The sequence below is a fragment of the Bos indicus genome, chromosome 4, assembly GCF_029378745.1.
Source record: "Bos indicus isolate NIAB-ARS_2022 breed Sahiwal x Tharparkar chromosome 4, NIAB-ARS_B.indTharparkar_mat_pri_1.0, whole genome shotgun sequence".
Taxonomy (NCBI): Eukaryota; Metazoa; Chordata; class Mammalia; order Artiodactyla; family Bovidae; genus Bos; species Bos indicus.
The window spans coordinates 81,047,773-81,066,923 of NC_091763.1; the positions used below are offsets into that span (position 1 = coordinate 81,047,773).

The window sequence follows — 19,151 nt, forward strand, 5'->3', positions numbered from 1 at the left end:
TTAATTAAAGATGTAGTGTCTAAAATGTGCAGGATGTTTTGTAATGGCCTCGATTGTCTTCAAAATTTCAGATGACTAAGGGAGACACCTGACAGATGATGTTACAAAGAATGTCTCCATGTGAATTTGTCAGCACTTTAACTCTTATTTCATTATGGGACTTGTAAGAAAACAGGAAGAGCATCAGAAAAATAAAACCCCAAAATAAAACTGTAAATAAAAACCTCAAGTCAGTAAGACCACGTCAAAAATATACACACAGCCTCAGGTCTTATTTGAAGGATATGTTGCATAATCTTGATTTTTTTAAAAAAAGCACATTGTACTTCTTAATTATACTAATTTTAACATACATATATACACATCCTCAAGCAAATAATTGTTTCCTGTTTACTTAAAAGAGTTATGAAGAATTTCCTGTGAACATGATTTTTAAATTAGGGAGGAGAAGATCAGAAGATTTTCTTCTTATACCTCAGGAAATAAAATGGACTTTTTAAAATAATCTTTTCAAATATCAGCACAATATTGAATGCTCTCTCTAAGCAGTGACAAGTAAAATGCTAAGGAAACAATACCAACAGCCTTTAATGACTGAAAACATCTTTTTAAAAATATTAAATTTAATGAATCTCTGGTACATAGCTGAGATTTCTCTATAATATTTTTAAACAATGTTTAAAATGGCAAGTTCCCAAAGCCATTCATTTAGCTGGAGTAGAGAAAACAAAATGTAACAAATTTGTCTTCTCTATATTTTAAATAACTCTTAGAAAGTTAAAGTATAGGGGAAATCATGCTTTGCCTTATCTGACTTCACAGCTGCATTCCTTAAAATCCATTACTGATTTTCTTTTGTGCAGTAACCTTTCCAACTCTCCCCTCACCTGGCATCACCACTATCTATGTGCTAACCAGCTGCAGGAGAAATCAAAATAACAAATCAAATAAAGCACTGAATGCAAAGCTTTAATACAGAAAGAGAGAGAGTTCCTGTCTCTTCCTATGTATTTAACTTCTGTAGTCAATGAAAGTAACCAATCAACATTTACTGAGCAGTTATGATTTGCAGCAATAAACCCTGTTCAAGTAATAAAAAGAAAGTGACAGTCAGGAAGACATGGAGAGAATGCAAATTGAATAAGTCACAGCTGAGAACTGGTCAAATGGAATCTTCTTTTCTGGTTAATTTTTTCTAGATGTTCTTAATAATGGAAATAATTAGCAGAAAATAAAAGTCCATGGTCTTTTGAGTTGGGACTGTTTAGTTTCGGGCCATTTGTTCCACTAGTCCCTGAGCAAGTCATGGAACTTCTCTGAACATCAGTTTCTCACCCTGTAAAGTAACAATAATACATCTTGCACAATGTGACTGAGAGTTCATTAAGATGAATGTTTAACACACTATGTGCAGTAAATTAACACTAAGCTTGTTATTGTTAGTTTAAAGCATGTAGAGCTCACATTTTTTACATGAGTGCAAATTGTAGCTGAGGTACTGTATAAAAATATTTTTCTTATTAAAAACTAATATACTTAAATTATTGAAATATTTAGAAAATCTCAAGAAGCTAAAAGAAGAGAAATGAAAATTATCCTAAATCTTAAAACTGAGCTGAGCACAGTTAACACCTAGGTGCCTCTACACTGTGTACTTCTCTGGCTCTCTCTCTCCATCTCTATCACACTGTTTCCATTTTTTCCACTCCTCTCCCACCTCCTTCTTCTCCTTCTCCCCTTTCTCCTCGCTCCTCCTCCTCCTCCTTTCTTCCTTCATTTCTTTTTTCTTTCTTTCTCAGTGTTCCCTTCACTCCCACCCTAAGCATAGTGAAAAGAACCTCTGCAGGTGATGATCCCTTGGTGTCGCTCTTCCTGCAGCCTCTGCTATACATAAAGCAATCACTTTCATATACAGAGACCCAGCAATTATCTCTCATGGAGGGAAACACTTCTGATCCTCCAGGTTGAGTAAAGTTTGGGGAATATGTGCACAGAGAGGAGCACCTCTCATGATCCCGCAAATCTCCCCCGAAGACTCATTCCGCCCTCAGGGATTTCTCACAATTATCAGCACTACAGATTCCAGGGGCATCACTCTGTACACAGTTTTGCAACTTGCTTTATGTGTTTCAATATGGACATGCTTTTTAAAGTTAGCACTGAAATGCAAAAAGAATTAAGCATGAATTTACATTAAATAAGAAAGCAAGATATGCAAAGAAAATAGCATTCCCAAAAGCAGAGAGGCCGGAGGGAAGATGGTATTTTCAAGACATTAAATTTGTCCTATATGGCTCCTCTGCTACAGAGAAGGGGTTACGGAAAAAGGGAGCCTAGAAAGGAGGGAAGGACAGGTAGTAGAAGAACTCATCTGCCATGCTGAGGCTTTTAGATCTCATAACCTGTCGGTTAGGGGCATGAACTCTGGCACCAAATTGAGCTGAGTTCTAGTTCCAGGTACATCACTAACTGGACTTTGGGAAAATCACTTAACTTCCTTAAGTTTTGGTTTACCATATTTGTAAAACAGGGATGATAGCATGTGTAAAAGAATTTCATCACTGTACAGTCAATTCTTATTTGCAGTAAGTTATATTCTATAAAGTTGCAGCGAGCACTAAATTACAAAATAACTGTTCTCCTGGGTGAAATACAGGGCTAGATTCCTAAGAGCTTCTGGTCACAATATTTTTATCACTACAGTGATACATAGCCTTGTTTTATGTGCATTTCTGTTTAAAGACACCTTATTTAAAATGCATTACCAATTCATTAGTATTGAACTCACAGTCAACAGCACTATCAGTCATGCATGAACGAAGCTTATCTAACACATGTATTTTCTCTGTAAGTCACAAGCTTCTTGTACTTTGGAACACAGTAACACCACACAGCACTTTAGCACTATACTTGGGGTCCTTGTTTTTAAACAGCAAAGTCACGAGAAAGAACACAAATGTGAAAACCACAATAATAAATAGACCACTGGACGAACACTAGGTTACATATGAGAGCTAACACAAGAAGGGAGAGCATCACTGGGTTTGTCCTCAGCTGGGAACGTGCCTGACAGGTGGCAAGTCTTCTTCTGCTCTGTGCACAAGTGACCATGAAAGCAAGAAAGTGTTGACTGAGGAATTACAAACACATTTTAGCAAGTAGGCAAATTCACAGTACAGAGTCCATGAATAATGAGGGTTGGCTGCATACAGAAACACTAAGAAATATTCCATAAATATTTACCTTATTTGTCAGAAGGAAATGCTGAAGCCTTCTGAGCTGGATAGTGACACTCATATTTTTGGTATAGAAGGAAAACTTTGAGGAACCAGAGGAGGCAGAGAACAGCTAAGGGCAGGAGAGAAGAGAGAGATTTCACAGAATTTCAGTGGTACAATCAATACCTGGTAAGGATAGGGGAAGTGGAGGAAGAGAATTCAAGACTGACCACAATGTTTCTGGTTGGGGCAACTCAGTAAACAAAGTAAAAAAAATTCAGAGAAAGAACCAAAAGGAAACTGGGTCTTTAAAACTGATCCTTCCCTGACTTTTGCAAAAACTATTATTATTTTCTTCTTCCCTTTCTACCTACCTCTTCTAGGTACCCTTTTCTAATTAAGCTGAAGGGAAAGAAGGCAAGTGTGATGGGACAGCTTTCTACTATTCAGCTCTGCTGTGCCTGTGAGAATCAACCCCAGAAGTTGATCAGAAGATCAGTTGATCAAAAGATCAGAAGCTCCATTCCCACTAATGGGCAGAGTTGGATATTTGCAGACTGCTCTAAATTCAGGATGCAAGGTGCCCAGGGTGTGTTACCTTCCCTGCTCCCAGTTTAGCTGCAGTATCCTGTGTTTGAATAATGTCATGTGTTGCAGGAACCACGTGTCCCTGAACTGAATTTCTGTCACCTGTCCAAAATATCACAGTCCAGCGCCCCACTGGGACATATAGCCTGGCCATGAACCATCTTAAAGCAGCCATCAAGCTGAAATACTACTAGATATCTCCAGTTTCTTTTGTCCTTTCAACAAACTTCACCAGTTCCCAACATGAATAACTCACACAATTCACAGGAGCCTAGGGGTCTATTGCAAAGAACTGACTCATTAGAAAAGTCCCTGGTGCTGGGAAAGACTGAGGGCTGGAGAAGGAGGAGGCGACAAAGGATGAGATAGTTGGATAGCATCAACTCAATGGACATGAGTTTGAGCAAACTCCGGGAGATAGTGATGGACAGGGAAGCCTGGCATGCTGCAGCCCATGAGGTCACAGTCAGACACAACTGAGTAATTGAACAATAACAAGGGTCTATTGCAACTGATCCTTGAAGTCATAATCCTTAGGGCCACTTGAATCCCTGCTGACCTCCATCCAATATTCCTCCTCCATCTACTGCCACTTCCTGCCCACTATAATTGGACAGATATTAAACTCAGATTGGATTTAACTTTTCTATCTCTCTTAAATAATATGATGGAAGCTGATGTCTGTCCATCCCCCTTCTTAGAAACCAGAACTGCTGCAGAATCATTTCTTGGAACAGCCCTACCTCATCTCAACTTCCTTCTCTCTGTGGCTGATTGTAGCATTCCATGAGTGGCCAGATGAAAATGTATATAAAATAGTAAGACAGTTCAGGCCAAACTGTTGCAGTATGGACATATGAAGTCAGGACTAGAATAGACTGACAGTGTAAAATAGGGAAAAAGTGATAGAGAGATTGTTACATGTGTAAATGGGAGTTAGTTTCTTCAGGAAGCACTCAACTGAGAAGCTGTTTTCTTTCCACAAAAGCCAAAGAAATATAATAGTCTGTTTGTTACCGAAATGCAAGTTCGTGTGCCCGACACAGAGTGAGGCCAAATAATACCAAAGTGTCAGAGTTTGGAGCAGAGAAAGGTTTATTGAGGGTCATGCAAGGAGACAGGTGACTCATGCCTTAAAAACCTCGAACTCCTTGAAAGCTTTAGGCAAAGCCCTTTTCTAGAAAAGGTGAGGGACGGGCATGGTGAGTTGTTGCACACTTCTTCGTACTTGATGTCAGGTCACGGTCAGGTAATGATGTTCATATAAATCTCCACCAAACAAATGCTACTCTCTGTTCTGACAAGAAAGGGCAAGGTCCCCAAGCTCACTTCCACCCTCTGAGATCCAGGTTCTGGCTAAGAGGAGACAGATCTCAGTTGGTGGCTCCTTCAGAGCCAGGTTTCCAGACCCTGCCCAGCTGTCATCACCGAGGGAGCCAATTGCCCAGGACCCATCTAGCCCTCAGTCTCCTCAGGCCGCCCAAACAGCTGGGGCCAAGTCCTTTAGACTGTGACTTAGCCTGGTTGTCCCTTCCATTAGGTCGCAGGGGTAGGGATAGGGTAGAGTTTCACCATCACCTCAAGGCCTGGGCCCAGTCAGTGGACAGCCTTGTTGAGGGCTCTGGAGCTCTGCAGGACACAGTCCCCAGCCTGTTCCCTGGGCCCCTCCCTCAGCTCACCCACTGGTCCAAGGCCAGATGAGCTGGAGGACCCCAGGTAGAAGGCCGGGATCCAACTCTTACCTTACTCTCAGCCTGACAACCGCCATTCCACCAACCATCGGTTGAATCTCCCTACTAACGGTTGCTCACTGACAGTTGGCTGCTTGTGGGCGGGGCCCAATGCAGCTCTGACCAATGGCTAAGCAGGACCATTAACCGCTGTTCATTGACAGTTGGTTGCTTGGGGGAGGGGCTCACTGAAGTGCCAACAAATGGTCGAGGAGGACCAGTAACGGTCCTGTAGTAAACACTGCCTGGTAACAGGGGTGTGGAGTGGGGTTTAATGGGTCACAGCAACAGCATCCTCACCAAGGTCTGCACTCAACCATGCTCTGTTACACACTCTCTCCTCACCCTCCACCCCATCTCCAAAACAAAGAGGGAAAAAAGCAAAAAGCATTACAACAAAAAGCATTTTGCCAAGTTTTCCAAAGAATTGGTTCCCAAATACCACTCTGCAGTGCAGTGTTAGTATTACTGAATATGAACTACCTGGAGAACTCATTAAGAATACAGACACTCAGGCCCCAACCAAAAGTTCTAATTCAGTAAGCCTAAAACCCAGGAATTTTCATTTTGAAAAGGTCTCCAGATGATTTTGAAAATCAGCCAAATTGGAAAAATAGACTTCAATTCTGTGGTTGCCTAGTTTTGAGTAGTGGTAATCGATACTACCTTCAGCTATTGATACGTGGCCAGTGAAGAGAAGGTCTGAACTTGAGGCAACTGCAGATAATCATCATATTGGTCCCAGTATAAGATAAACATTCCAATCAGATAGAACAAGAAAGAACATGGAACTCAGAACACAACCAATCAAGGACAGTGGGTCCATTTGCTTACTCATTCATTTATTTTTTTCAAGAAAATATGTGCTAAGAACCCACTGTATACCAGACTCTACTATATGTGGGGGATACAAGAATAAACAAAACAGGTCCAGCTCTTGTTCTTGTTAATTTATAATCTATTGACACAGATCGTGAACATGAAACAAATAATCTCAAAAATAAATACATAAATATAGACTGAACTTGTATAATGGAAGATTTGACTCAGTAGGGAAGGGCAGGAAGCATGGAATTGAGGTCAGGGAAGACTTCCTGAGGAGGTGACATTACAGTCTGAAGGGCAAGTAGGAGTTTACTGGATGAAGAGAGGCAGCAGAGTGTGTTCCAGGGAGGTGAGAAAAAGGCAGGAACAAAGGCTTAGAGGCTGAAAGAAATTTATCTAAAGTGCAATAAGGAGGAAGAGAATAATGGGAGATAAAGATGGGCAAGGAAGCAAAGATAGGTGATGCAAGACAGGAAAGCCAAGGTCAAGAACAGGTCTTTGATGCTTGGGATGCAGAAAAGGAAGAAGGGAGATGAGAACCTGCAGTATTCTGAGAGGTAATGGACCAGAGGGCAGCAGCAGTGATGGAGGTAAGTGAACATAAGAGGGGAGATTTGAGAGGTATTAAAGTGAAAGAGGAGAGTGAAAAAGTTGGCTTAAAGCTCAACATTCAGAAAACGAAGATCATGGCATCTGGTCCCATCACTTCATGAGAAATAGATGAGGTAACAGTGGAAACAGTGTCAGACTTTATTTTTCTGGGCTCCAAAATCACTGCAGATGGTGACTGCAGCCATGAAATTAAAAGATGATTACTCCTTGGAAGGAAAGTTATGACCAACCTAGATAGCATATTCAAAAGCAGAGACATTACTTTGCCAACAAAGGTCTGTCTAGTCAAGGCTATGGTTTTTCCAGTGATCATGTATGGATGTGAGAGTTGGACTATGAAGAAAGCTGAGCACCGAGGAATTGATGCTTTTGAACTGTGGTGTTGGAGAAGACTCTTAAGAGTCCCTGCAAGGAGACCCAACCAGTCCATTCTAAAGGAGATCAGCCCTGGGTGTTCTTTGGAAGGACTGATGCTAAAGCTGAAACTCCAATACTTTGGCCACCTGATGCGAAGAGTTGACTCATTGGAAAAGACTCTGATGCTGGGAGGGATTGGGGGCAGGAGGAGAAGGGGACGACAGAGGATGAGATGGCTGGATGGCATCACTGACTCAATGGACATGAGTCTGAGTGAACTCCGGGAGTTGGTGATGGACAGGCAGGCCCGGCGTGCTGCAGTTCACGGGGTCGCAAAGAGTCGGACACGACTGAGCAACTGAACTGAACTGAACTGAACTGAAGGAGAAATATCTTTGCCTTACTTAAATTTACATTATTAATTTCCATTACATTTATTTTGATTCTTACCTACTATTAACGGCAAATGATGCTGGTTCTCACTGTATGGAAGTAAAATAACATTTTTAAATGTAATTCTTTAAATATTTAATTAATTTATTTATTTGGCTGCACCAGGTCTTAGTTGCCAGGTGTGGGATCTCAGTTCCCCGAACAGGGATCAAGCCCCCTGCACTAGGAGCAAGGTCTTAGCACTAGAGAACAAAATAAAATTTTTAAAAAGAGTGGTGAGTTTTTTTATGTTATTTAGTGGGTTTATTTACTATTAGTAATGGAGAAGGCAATGGCACCCCACTCCAGTACTCTTGCCTGGAAAATCCCATGGACGGAGGAGCCTGGTAGGCTGCAGTCCATGGGATCGCTAAGAGTCGGATACGACTGAGCGTCTTCACTTTCACTTTCATGCATTGGAGAAGGAAATGGCAACCCACTCCAGTGTTCTTGCCTGGAGAATCCCAGGGACGGGGAAGCCTAGGGGGCTGCCGTCTATGGGGTTGCACAGAGTCGGACACGACTGAAGCGACTGAGCAGCAGCAGTAGCAGTTACTATTAGTAAATATCTTAGTGCCAGAGTTGTTTTAATAGACTAGGGTTTTTTTACATTTTTGCTTCGTATTTTTTAAAACTGAAACTGTTTTCATATACTATTAGACTAAATTATATTTTACAAATAGAATGACTAAAAGCAAATTCTCATCCTACCACACAAGTCAAAATTACAATTTTTTCTGGAATTAGGTAGTACTGATAATTATATAACCTTGTGAATACACTAAAAACTACTGAATTATACATTTTTAAAGAATGGATTTTATGGCATATGAATTTTATATAAATTTTTTTTAACTACATTGTTGCTTCCAGGCTCAAGTTTCTACTTTCAGCATTTCTCCTATGTTTAATATGATCACTGTTAATACTAATAGCTATATGCTATACACTCTACTACAGCCACTATACTATAATAAAGATAAATATATTTATGGATGGAGAGAGAGAGAGAGCAGATACATATATCAATACCTTTCCCAAGCTACCTTCTCTGGCATGCAAATTTAGTACCAGAATCTTTAACCATAGCAGTCATTTTCATCCTTATACATCCCAGGAGGAGCACTTTAGTTGGTAGCGATGGAGACTTTGGAGATCTATGATGATTGGTTGGTTGGTTGGTTCCTGAACTTCTGTTATCTGAAACAAGCATACATGATGCAGGTAGATCTGACGTGCCTGGAGAGCAGTTTCCTTGAACTCCATGGCAGCCCAGCTGTCTTAACTTTCCTCTTTGGCCTGATCCTTAAATGTTGTGGTCTTCCATATTCTTTACTGGGATCTATTCTCTCTCTAAGCCAATGTCAGCCTATAGCAATTCAGTCAGAATTTCTGGTAGTGGTTCTTAAGCATTAGGATTTTTTTTTAATGTCTCCAAATTCTAATGTGCAGTTGGGAAATAAAATTATGCTCTTCATCCCACCACCCCCTCAATAATCTCATTCACTTAGTTATTTTAATTATCATCCTTATTCCAATAACTCACAAATCTGTATCTCTAGTTCCCACCACCTTCAGGAGCCAGAGATAAAACAACCACTAAACCACAAGATAAACTTTTATTTAACTGACACAAAATTTTAAAATATGTTAAAGTTTAAATCATTTCTTCCTAGATTTTTCTAATTTTCTTTCTCTTTTTTGAGGAGTGAAGAACCTGTGCTTTGTTCATATCGCAAAAAACTGATAATACTGCCTCCTGGGAAATGGAACATATGTAAGCACGTCTTTTCTAAACTACAGACACTGGGTGTTGCGGTGGGGGGGCCTCAATTTAAAGGTCTCAAAAGCACTAAAGGAAAAAAAAAATATATATATATATATATGCCTGCTAAAGAATTCATCATTTCCCCATGTACCCAGACTAAATCTGCTCTTCCTCTCACTAAATGGCCCTAACACCCACCCAGTGGCTAAATTAAAAAACTGGGGAATTATGATTTAATTTTCCATCTTTCACATCCTCATCCTCATGATTGGCTAAGTAACATCAATTCTAACTGTTAAAGAGATCATAAATCTGTTTACTTGCTCTTCATCCCCATGGCCACCATGTTCTCTTGCCTGGAGTACCATGGCAGCCTCTTAACTGGTCTCCTTGCCCACAAATCCTTACTTGGTCTGCACTACCAAAACTATATTTCTAAACACAAATGTTTTGTGTGTACTTAAAATCTTTCAGAGGCTCCTTCCTGCCCTGAGGATAGTGTTTGCATTTGGTTTACAAGGCCCTTACAAGCCGCTCCAGATGCTTTCACTGCTCCCTCTGTGGCTGGTCCAATCCCCTCATCATCCCTTTATCTCACTTTAACAGAAATTTCTTTCTTTGGAAAAATATTCTCTAGTCTCCCAAACCAGGTGTCCCTTCCCGTTCATGGCCATATCACCACGCACTTACTCTACTTACTGCATCAATCACTAACTTGACTATTCCCCGCTATGACTGAGTGCCTCAGGAGCAGAGACAATTCTTCATGATTGCCCATGCTTGCCACATGTAAGTGTTCAGTATTTGTTGAAATAAACAATGAATGATGAATGAATAATAGCCCTTGTAGTCCTCACAAATCTCATTAACGAAACTTGCTTTAACCCTCTTTAAGCAAAGTTAGGATACAAGAAAAATAGTTGTTAAAAAGAAATCTTGCACACACATGCACAGCAGACCCATGGTCTACCCTGTGGATATGAAAGGGCTGGAGTTCATTTCAGCCAACATTTGTAAGTAGTTACTGTTCACTCTGTCCATAATGAACTTGGATTATGCAGTGTCAACAGTCACCTAGTCATCTTAAATTAAGAAATATTAAAGTATGAAATTTGTCTCTTAATATAAATAGCAGCCACTATTACCATCCTCCAAGCACTGCGCTCAGCAGTTGACACGTATTGTCTCATTTAATCTCCACAATCAAGCTCTCAAACAGATCATATTACAACTGCTCAGAGGAAGAAACCAAGGCTAGGGAAGGGTAAGCACAGACTACAATAGTACAGTTAGGATGTGAAAAAGCCAGTATCCCACCTTTACAGCAGAAAAATAAACCGAACACAAAACTTATACTTAATATTGCCATGTCACATCCAATCTTTCCCTAATAAGTGACAGAATACAAGGTTAAGGCTGCTGGACTGAGAAATGCCTTCAAGTCAATAAAATGGTGCATATTCATGGAACATAGCCCATGCCAAAGAGGATACTTAAAATCTTACCAAGTTCTTTATCTGAGTGCAGCCTAAATGAGTTCGAAAATGTACTACAAAATGTACCTCTGCTTAACAATCGTATGTCCCACTGTCCCTGGAGCAAACCAGGGAGCTTGTCAGGTGGCTCACCAGTAAAGAATCAGTCTGCAATGTCAAAGACACACAGGAGATGGGTGTTCAATCACTGGGCCAGGAAGATCCCCTGGAGGAGGAAATGGCAACCCTCTTCAGGATTTTTGCCTGGAAAATCCCATCGACAAAGGAGCCTGGCGGGCTACAGTCCACAGGGTCACAAAGAGTCAGACACAACTGAAGCAACTTAGCACGCACGCACGCAGATACAAACCAGATTCTTGGAAGTATATATTCATTGGGGAGGGGGAACTTTAGTTAAATAGTCTAGCATATTAAAATAACTAAAATGCACTGAGTTCACCCTTCTGAAAAATGCAATAGCTACTAGCTTCTTGGCTTAAAAATCTTGCCTTATCAAAAACTTTTTCATTTTTTTCTGCACAACTTTTTTAAAGAATTTAATTCCTCCCTCACGCCTGAATTAACCAAAATAATATGCTCTTCAGTTATTATTACATAAATTAGTAACCTAACCAAAATGATCCCCAGCTACTAAACACTTCATGCTCCTCGGGGCTGGCCTCTCTATTTTAACATCTCTAAGATTAAACAATTCATTTTAATCTCACTATCTTTAGATAAGATATACAGTAATCACTGATTAATTTCACTCATCTAATAGACCTTCATAGGCTTATTATAGGCCAGAAATTGTCTATCATGTACTTACTAAAAAAAAATACTTACTGAGCAACTACGTGCTGGGGATTTGATGGTAAACAATATAACCAGGGTTTCTGAACTTTATTTGCCCATTCTTAAGGCAGGACCTAAATGTCTGTATTTTTCAGTGTCTCTGAGATACTACTGGGTTGGCCAAAAAGTTCATTTGAGTTTTTCCATAAGCTGTTATGGAACTTTTTGGCCAACGCAATACTAATTACCACCCAATACAGGAGACGTAGGAGATGCAGGTTAGATCCCTTGGTCAGAAAGATTCCCTGGAGATGGGAATGGCAACTCACTCTTGTATTCTTGCCTGGAGAATCCCATGGATAAAGGAGCCTGGCAGGCTACACTCCATGGGGTTGCAAAGAGTTGGACATGACTGAGCAACTGAGAATCATACTAATTACCATAGATCATACACAATAGCCTGAAAGCCAAATCCAACTGCTGCCCATTATCATATGACCACAAAGAAGCATTATCTTTACATATTAAACGGTTTTTAACATCAAAAGAAAAATAACATTTCATAATAGATGAAAATTATATGAAATTCAAATTTCAGTATATATACATGAAGTTTTTTTAGAACACAGACTAGCTCATCTGATTACATCTATGTCTGCTTTTGCACTACAAAAGTTTGGTGGTTTTCTAAGTGTCCATCAACAGATGAATGGATAAAGAAGATGTGGTATGTGTGTGTATATATATATATATAAAATGTATATAATGGAATACTATTCACCCATGAAAAAGAATGAAACAATGCCATTTGCAGCAAATGGATGGACCTAGAAATTGTCATACTAAGTGAAGTCAGTCAAAGACAAATACCATGTGATATCACTTATATGTGGAATCTAAAATATGATACAAATCTACTTATTTACAAAACAGAAATAGATTCACAATCATAGGAAACAAACTTATGGTTACCAAAGAGGAAAGGGTGTGAAGAAGGATAAATTAGGAGTTTGGGATTAGTAGATGCAAACTACTATGTCTAAAAATAAATGATATGGTCCTTCTGTATAGCAGAGGGAAATATATTTAATAACTTGTAATAAGCCATAATGGAAAAGAATTTATATATATACATATATATAAAGACTATATTGATATTGCTGATATTTGGATATATACATATATCTGAATCACTTTGCCGTACCCCAGAAACTAACACAACATTGTAAATCAACTATACTTCAATAAAAATATAAAAAATTTTTAAAAAGTTTATTGGTGTGATAGAGGCCACACTCTCACTGCTTTGCACACCTGTTTGGTGTACTATGAATCACAGTGGCTCAGTCATAACGGCATTTCAAATGTCATGTGAATTACCTTACCATGATCTTTTTTATTACCAGTGGATACCCATCATGCTAAAATAAGAAGAGAAGTGTGCCAAACTTTCAGAACACACTGGAAGATGGACCTTGTTGTTACTGAATCAGATGACAAAGCACTTTGTATATCAATGATACTATATCTGGGCTAAAAGAATATACTTAATTCCAGATTAAGCACTTATCACAGTATTCCCAACTCACAGAAAATTCAATGGTCAGAAAATATTACAAAATGAAAACAGACTATCTCATCACAGAAGAATTTCTTCACAGATATTAAAAAAAAAAAAATGAAAATGAGCCTGCAACCAAAGTGAGGTTGTAAGTGGTTCATTTGTTAGCCAAGCAAGGAAAGTCATTTACCAATGCTAACTTAATTAAGTTGTGTTTGATTGCAGCAACTGAAGCAATGTGTCCAGAGAAAATAAACTTGTGTAGGACTATGTATTAGTCTTGGTAAGAACAATAAAGACATTGGGAGCAGTATCAATATAGTCAATTCAAAAATGAGGCTAATTATTTTGAGTGGTTTTCCTTGGTTTTAATGAGTTGACAGATGTCATGGATACTACCCAGTTGCTCTGCATACCAAGAGTCAATGTCGATTTTGAAGTGACTGAAGAATTAGCCTGTAGAGGCTGCGTGAAACCACTACAAACAAGAATATCCACATGAGTAGGAAAAAGTAATAATCCAATACAACTTAAGTGGAATCTGCTAAAATATGTAACTACTTAGGGTGGTTAAAAATTATATGCGGAGCAAAGAGACTTGGTTGAAAAAAAATAAAGAGCTTGTAAAAATGCAAGATTATTCATTTTATTATTTATCAGGAGGAACACTAAGGAAAATATTTGAATTTTATCATGTGGATGTTAATAGTAGTAGTTAATAGTGATCTTCATTTGCTCTAGTGGCTTAACCATTGTTAGTCCCATGAAGTTTTCTCAGAAAATATAAGCTGAATATCCTGACTCATTCCACCACACAAAAGTTTTATGGATTAACAGTGTAAAGTTTTACTGTGATTTTTTTTTTTTTAACTCAGAGTCCAAAACAAGTCTTTTCTGAAAAAAAAAAAAAACCCACCCCCAATCACTAACACTGAACACTGAATAGCTTTGGAAATCAGCTTTTCTTATGAATTTGAGAATGTTTTTCAATGAATTCTACTTAAATTTCCATGACAAAACAGCACATACATGCCAAAATTTTATAACAATAAAGTCATTTCAACGACAACTAATGTCTGAATCACAAATGATGTCAGGCTATTTTACATACTTCCCATGCTCACAAAGGTTAAAATAAAAAGTAGGATTTCATTCCCACATAGATGGAGAGAATATATATTTTGTGAGCTCAAACTATAGCAATGTTTTTCAAAATTCAATGCAAGTGAAAAGAAAATTTCCAAATTTCAAAATTCTTTTAACTGGGTGCAATTAAGGAGCTTCCCACCTAACTTTCTATTATAAGTAATTAATCTGAAATATAATGACATGTAAAAGGAAAATAATCAGGATAAAAATCTAGTAAATTCTATAAATGCCTTCTAGGCTATGAACATGCTTAATTAAAATCAGATACTTGTGGACTGATGCTACTATTTGGCAGTATCATACCAGGAAAGACTGAAGGCAGGAGAAGGGGACAACAGAGGATGAGATGGTTGGATGGCATCACCAACTCAATGAACATGAGTCTGAGCAAGTTCCGGGAGTTGGCGATGGACAGGGAAGCCTGGTGTGCTGCAGTCCATGGGTTTGCAAAGAATCTGACATGACTGAGCAACTGAACTGAACTATTGGATGAAAAGACATTTTCAAAGATGAAATATATAAATTCTTATTACATATCAGCATTAAGAGATAAATATTTGCAGTCAATTCTGATGATGGGAAACCATAACTTGCCCCCCAATTAAGTGAAATTTTATCCTCCTTCAAAATACTTCCATTCTTCTCATTAGCAAATCTATATTACCAAAAAATTGCTTTGCAATTATTTTTATTTTAATTTAATCAATCAAAATTTTGTGGAAATGTGTTTTTTCTCTTATCAAATAAGTACTTATATAGTATCTTCAACTTTGCCTTCTGACCTCCAAAGCCTAAATTTTCCCCTTCTCAAAAAAAAGGGAAACAACCCTTGCTCAAAAGAGTTGATGGTAAAATGGGGCATCTCACAATCTCTAAGAAGCAGGAATGGTTTATGTTTTCCAAGGGAAAATAGGTTACAAAAATGTAAATTAAAAAATTGTCACAGATTATAATAGCCAGGACACGCAAGCAATCTAAATGTCCATCAACAGAGGAATGAATAAGGAAGATGTGGCATATATATACAATGGAATATTACTTAGCCATAAAAATGAAAGACACTGTGTCATGCAGAGATGTAGATGGGCCCAGAGACTGTCATATAGTGCAGTAAGTCAGAAAGAGAAAAACAAATATCTCATATCAATGCATATATATGGAAAATCTATAAAAATGATACAGATGAACCTATTTGCAAAGCAAAAATAAAGACACAGAGAACAAACATACAGACACCAAAGGAGAAAAGGGGAGGGGATGAATTGGGAGATTGGGATTGACATATATACACTGCTATTTATAAAACAGACAACTAATGATAACAGACTGTGTAGCACAGGGAATTCTACTCAGTGCTCTACGGTGACCTAAATGGGAAGGAAATCCAAAAAGAGAGGGTGTGTGTGTGTGTGTGTGTGTCTATATATATATATATATATATATATACCTGATACACTTTGCTGTACAACAGAAACTAACACAACGTTGAAAAGTGACTATACTCCAATAAGAATTAAAAACTCTTAAGTATAACCTTGTCTAAAAGGGGAACAAGAGACAATATACCTCCTATGAGTCTCACCAAAAGCTTCCATTCTGACATAGATTATGACTCTAGGAAAGATAAAGAAAGACCCCATTAAGAGAGTTCAACAGGGCTGACAGCCTCCACAAAGACCAGGATCCCACTCAAGGCTGAAAATCCAGGGATTCCAAGAAACAAAGAGAAGGTAAGCAGAATCTAGAGGCCTGGAAATTAGGGTCCTCCCCATTTACATGGCACCATGCTTAATCTCCTGGATTTATATGCAACTCCATGGAGAGGGCAGGCACCAAAATAGTGAGTGAAATACAATTTACCAAATGCAGTAAAGGTTCACAGTCAAATCTGGGTTAACATAAAAAAAATTACATACATATTTTTGGACAAGAGTTATATCTGCTACCTGATATGGCCAATTTCATAACTATATGATGATTGAATGGAATAAATTATGTAAAGTATTTAACCAAGCACCCATCACCCATCACCGACTTGATAGACATGAGTTGAGCAAGCTCCAGGAGTTGGTGATGGACAGGGAAGCCTGGCATGCTGCAGTCCATGGGGTCGCAAAAAGTCAGACATGACTGAGCAACTGAACTGAATTGAGTAGAGCACAATGCAAAGTGTCTATAAAAGCACGTTGTGATGTATATATTTCGTAATTATCTCTTTTGCTGTTGATGATATAGCAACCATTTGCAAAATATTCCAGATAACTCTATAGTTCTGAAGCAGAAGTCTAATCTTTTTCTCACTTCTGATTTCTGATCCCTTTCTCACTTTCTCGTTTCAGCTTAATTCATACTGCCCTTTGTACAGAAGAAGGGAAAAGATATGGGCCTGCCTTACTGAGAGCCAAACAGCCCAAAGACTCCATTTTAGGAAACTTCATTGCTCTGTAAAAAATACCCACCAAACTAGAAAAGTGATTCCAGGAGTTAGCTGGAGGAAAAACTATTATTCAGGTTTTCAGGTTTTGGGTATATTTTGGCAAAAATTGACTAGACAAAATTAAGATGAGACCTCTGAGGCCAAAGCTTTATACCAGCTCTACCCTATCTTTTAGAACTAACACCCAGAAAAGATGTCCTTTTCATTATAGGGGACTGGAATGCAAAAGTAGGAAGTCAAGAAACACCTGGAGTAACAGGCAACTTTGGCCTTGGAATACGGAATGAAGCAGGGCAAAGACTAATAGAGTTTTGCCAAGAAAATGCACTGGTCATAGCAAACAACCTCTTCCAACAACACAAGAGAAGACTCTACACATGGACATCACCAGATGGTCAACACCAAAATCAGAATGATTATATTCTTTGCAGACAAAGATGGAGGAGCTCTATACAGTCAACAAAAACAAGACCAGGAGATGACTGTGGCTCAGATCATGGACTCCTTATTACCAAATTCAGACTTAAATTGAAGAAAGTAGAGAAAACCACTAGACCATTCAGGTATGACCTAAATCAAATCCCTTATGATTATACAGTGGAAGTGAGAAATAGATTTAAGGCCCTAGATCTGATAGATAGACTGCCTGATGAACTATGGAATGAGGTTCGTGACATTGTACAGGAGACAGGGATCAAGACCATCCCCATGGAAAAGAAATGCAAAAAAGCAAAATGGCTGTTTGGGGAAGCCTTACAAATAGCTGTGAAAAGAAGAGAAGCAAAAAACAAAGGAGAAAAGGAAAGATATAAACATCTGAATGCAGAGTTCCAAAGAATAGCAAGGAGAGATAAGAAAGCCTTCCTCAGCAATCAATGCAAAGAAATAGAGGAAAACAACAGAACGGGAAAGACTAGAGATCTCTTCAAGAAAATTAGAGATACCAAGGGGACATTTCATGCAAAGATGGGCTCAATAAAGGACAGAAATGGTATGGACCTAACAGAAGCAGAAGATATTAAGAAGAGGTGGCAAGAATACACAGAAAAACTATACAAAAACATCTTCACGACCCTTCACTGTCCCTTCACTGTGGCAAGAATACACAGAAAAACTATACAAAAACATCTTCACGACCCTTCACTGACCTTTCACTGTCCGATAATCATGACAGTGTGATCACTTATCTAGAGTCAGACGTCCTAGAATGTGAAGTCAAGTGGGCCTTAGAAAGCATCACTATGAACAAAGCTAGTGGAAATGATGGAATTCCTGTTGAGCTATTTCAAATCCTGAAAGATGATGCTGTGAAAGTGCTGCACTCGATATGCCAGCAAATTTGGAAAACCCAGCAGTGGCCACAGGACTGGAAAAGGACAGTTTTCATTCCAATCCCAAAGAAAGGCAATGCCAAAGAATGCTCAAACTACCGCATAATTGCACTCATCTCACACGCTAGTAAAGTAATGCTCAAAATTCTCCAAGCCAGGCTTCAGCAATACATGAATCGTGAACTTCCTGATGTTCAAACTGGTTTTAGAAAAGGCAGAGGAAACAGAGATCAAATTGCCAACATCCGCTGGATCATGGAAAAAGCAAGAGAGTTCCAAAAAAACATCTATTTCTGCTTTATTGACTATGCCAAAGCCTTTGACTGTGTGGATCACAACAAACTGTGGAAAATTCTGAAAGAGATGGGAATACCAGACCACCTGACCTGCCTCTTGAGAAATCTGTATGCAGAACAGGAAGCAACAGTAAGAACTGGACATGGAACAACAGACTGGTTCCAAATAGGAAAAGGATTACATCAAGGCTGTATATTATCACCCTGGTTATTTAACTTATATGCAGAGTACATCATGAGAAATGCTGGACTGGAAGAAGCACAAGCTGGAATCAAGATTGCTGGGAGAAATATCAATAACCTCAGATATGCAGATGACACCACCCTTATGGCAGAAAGTGAAGAGGAACTAAAAAGCCTCTTGATGAAAGTGAAAGTGGAGAGTGAAAAAGTTGGCTTAAAGCTCAACATTCAGAAAACGAAGATCATGGCATCTGGTCCCATCACTCCATGGGAAATAGATGTGGAAACAGTGGAAACAGTGTCAGACTTTATTTTGGGGGGCTCCAAAATCACTGCAGATGGTGACTGCAGCCATGAAATTAAAAGACACTTACTCCTTGGAAGGAAAGTTATG

At 38.8% G+C, this 19,151-nt stretch overlaps 1 protein-coding gene and 1 long non-coding RNA gene across 14 annotated transcripts in view; both read right to left on the reverse strand.

The window, feature by feature from the left end:
• LOC139182612 (uncharacterized) overlaps nucleotides 1-5,542 on the reverse strand; it is a 63,584-nt gene extending 58,042 nt beyond the window's left edge. The window contains exon 1 of the long non-coding RNA XR_011566124.1: nucleotides 3,244-5,542. This is a non-coding gene — a long non-coding RNA (uncharacterized lncRNA). The remainder of the gene's footprint in view (nucleotides 1-3,243) is intronic.
• SUGCT (succinyl-CoA:glutarate-CoA transferase) overlaps nucleotides 1-19,151 on the reverse strand; it is an 861,197-nt gene that overhangs the window by 659,782 nt on the left and 182,264 nt on the right. The window lies entirely within an intron of this gene.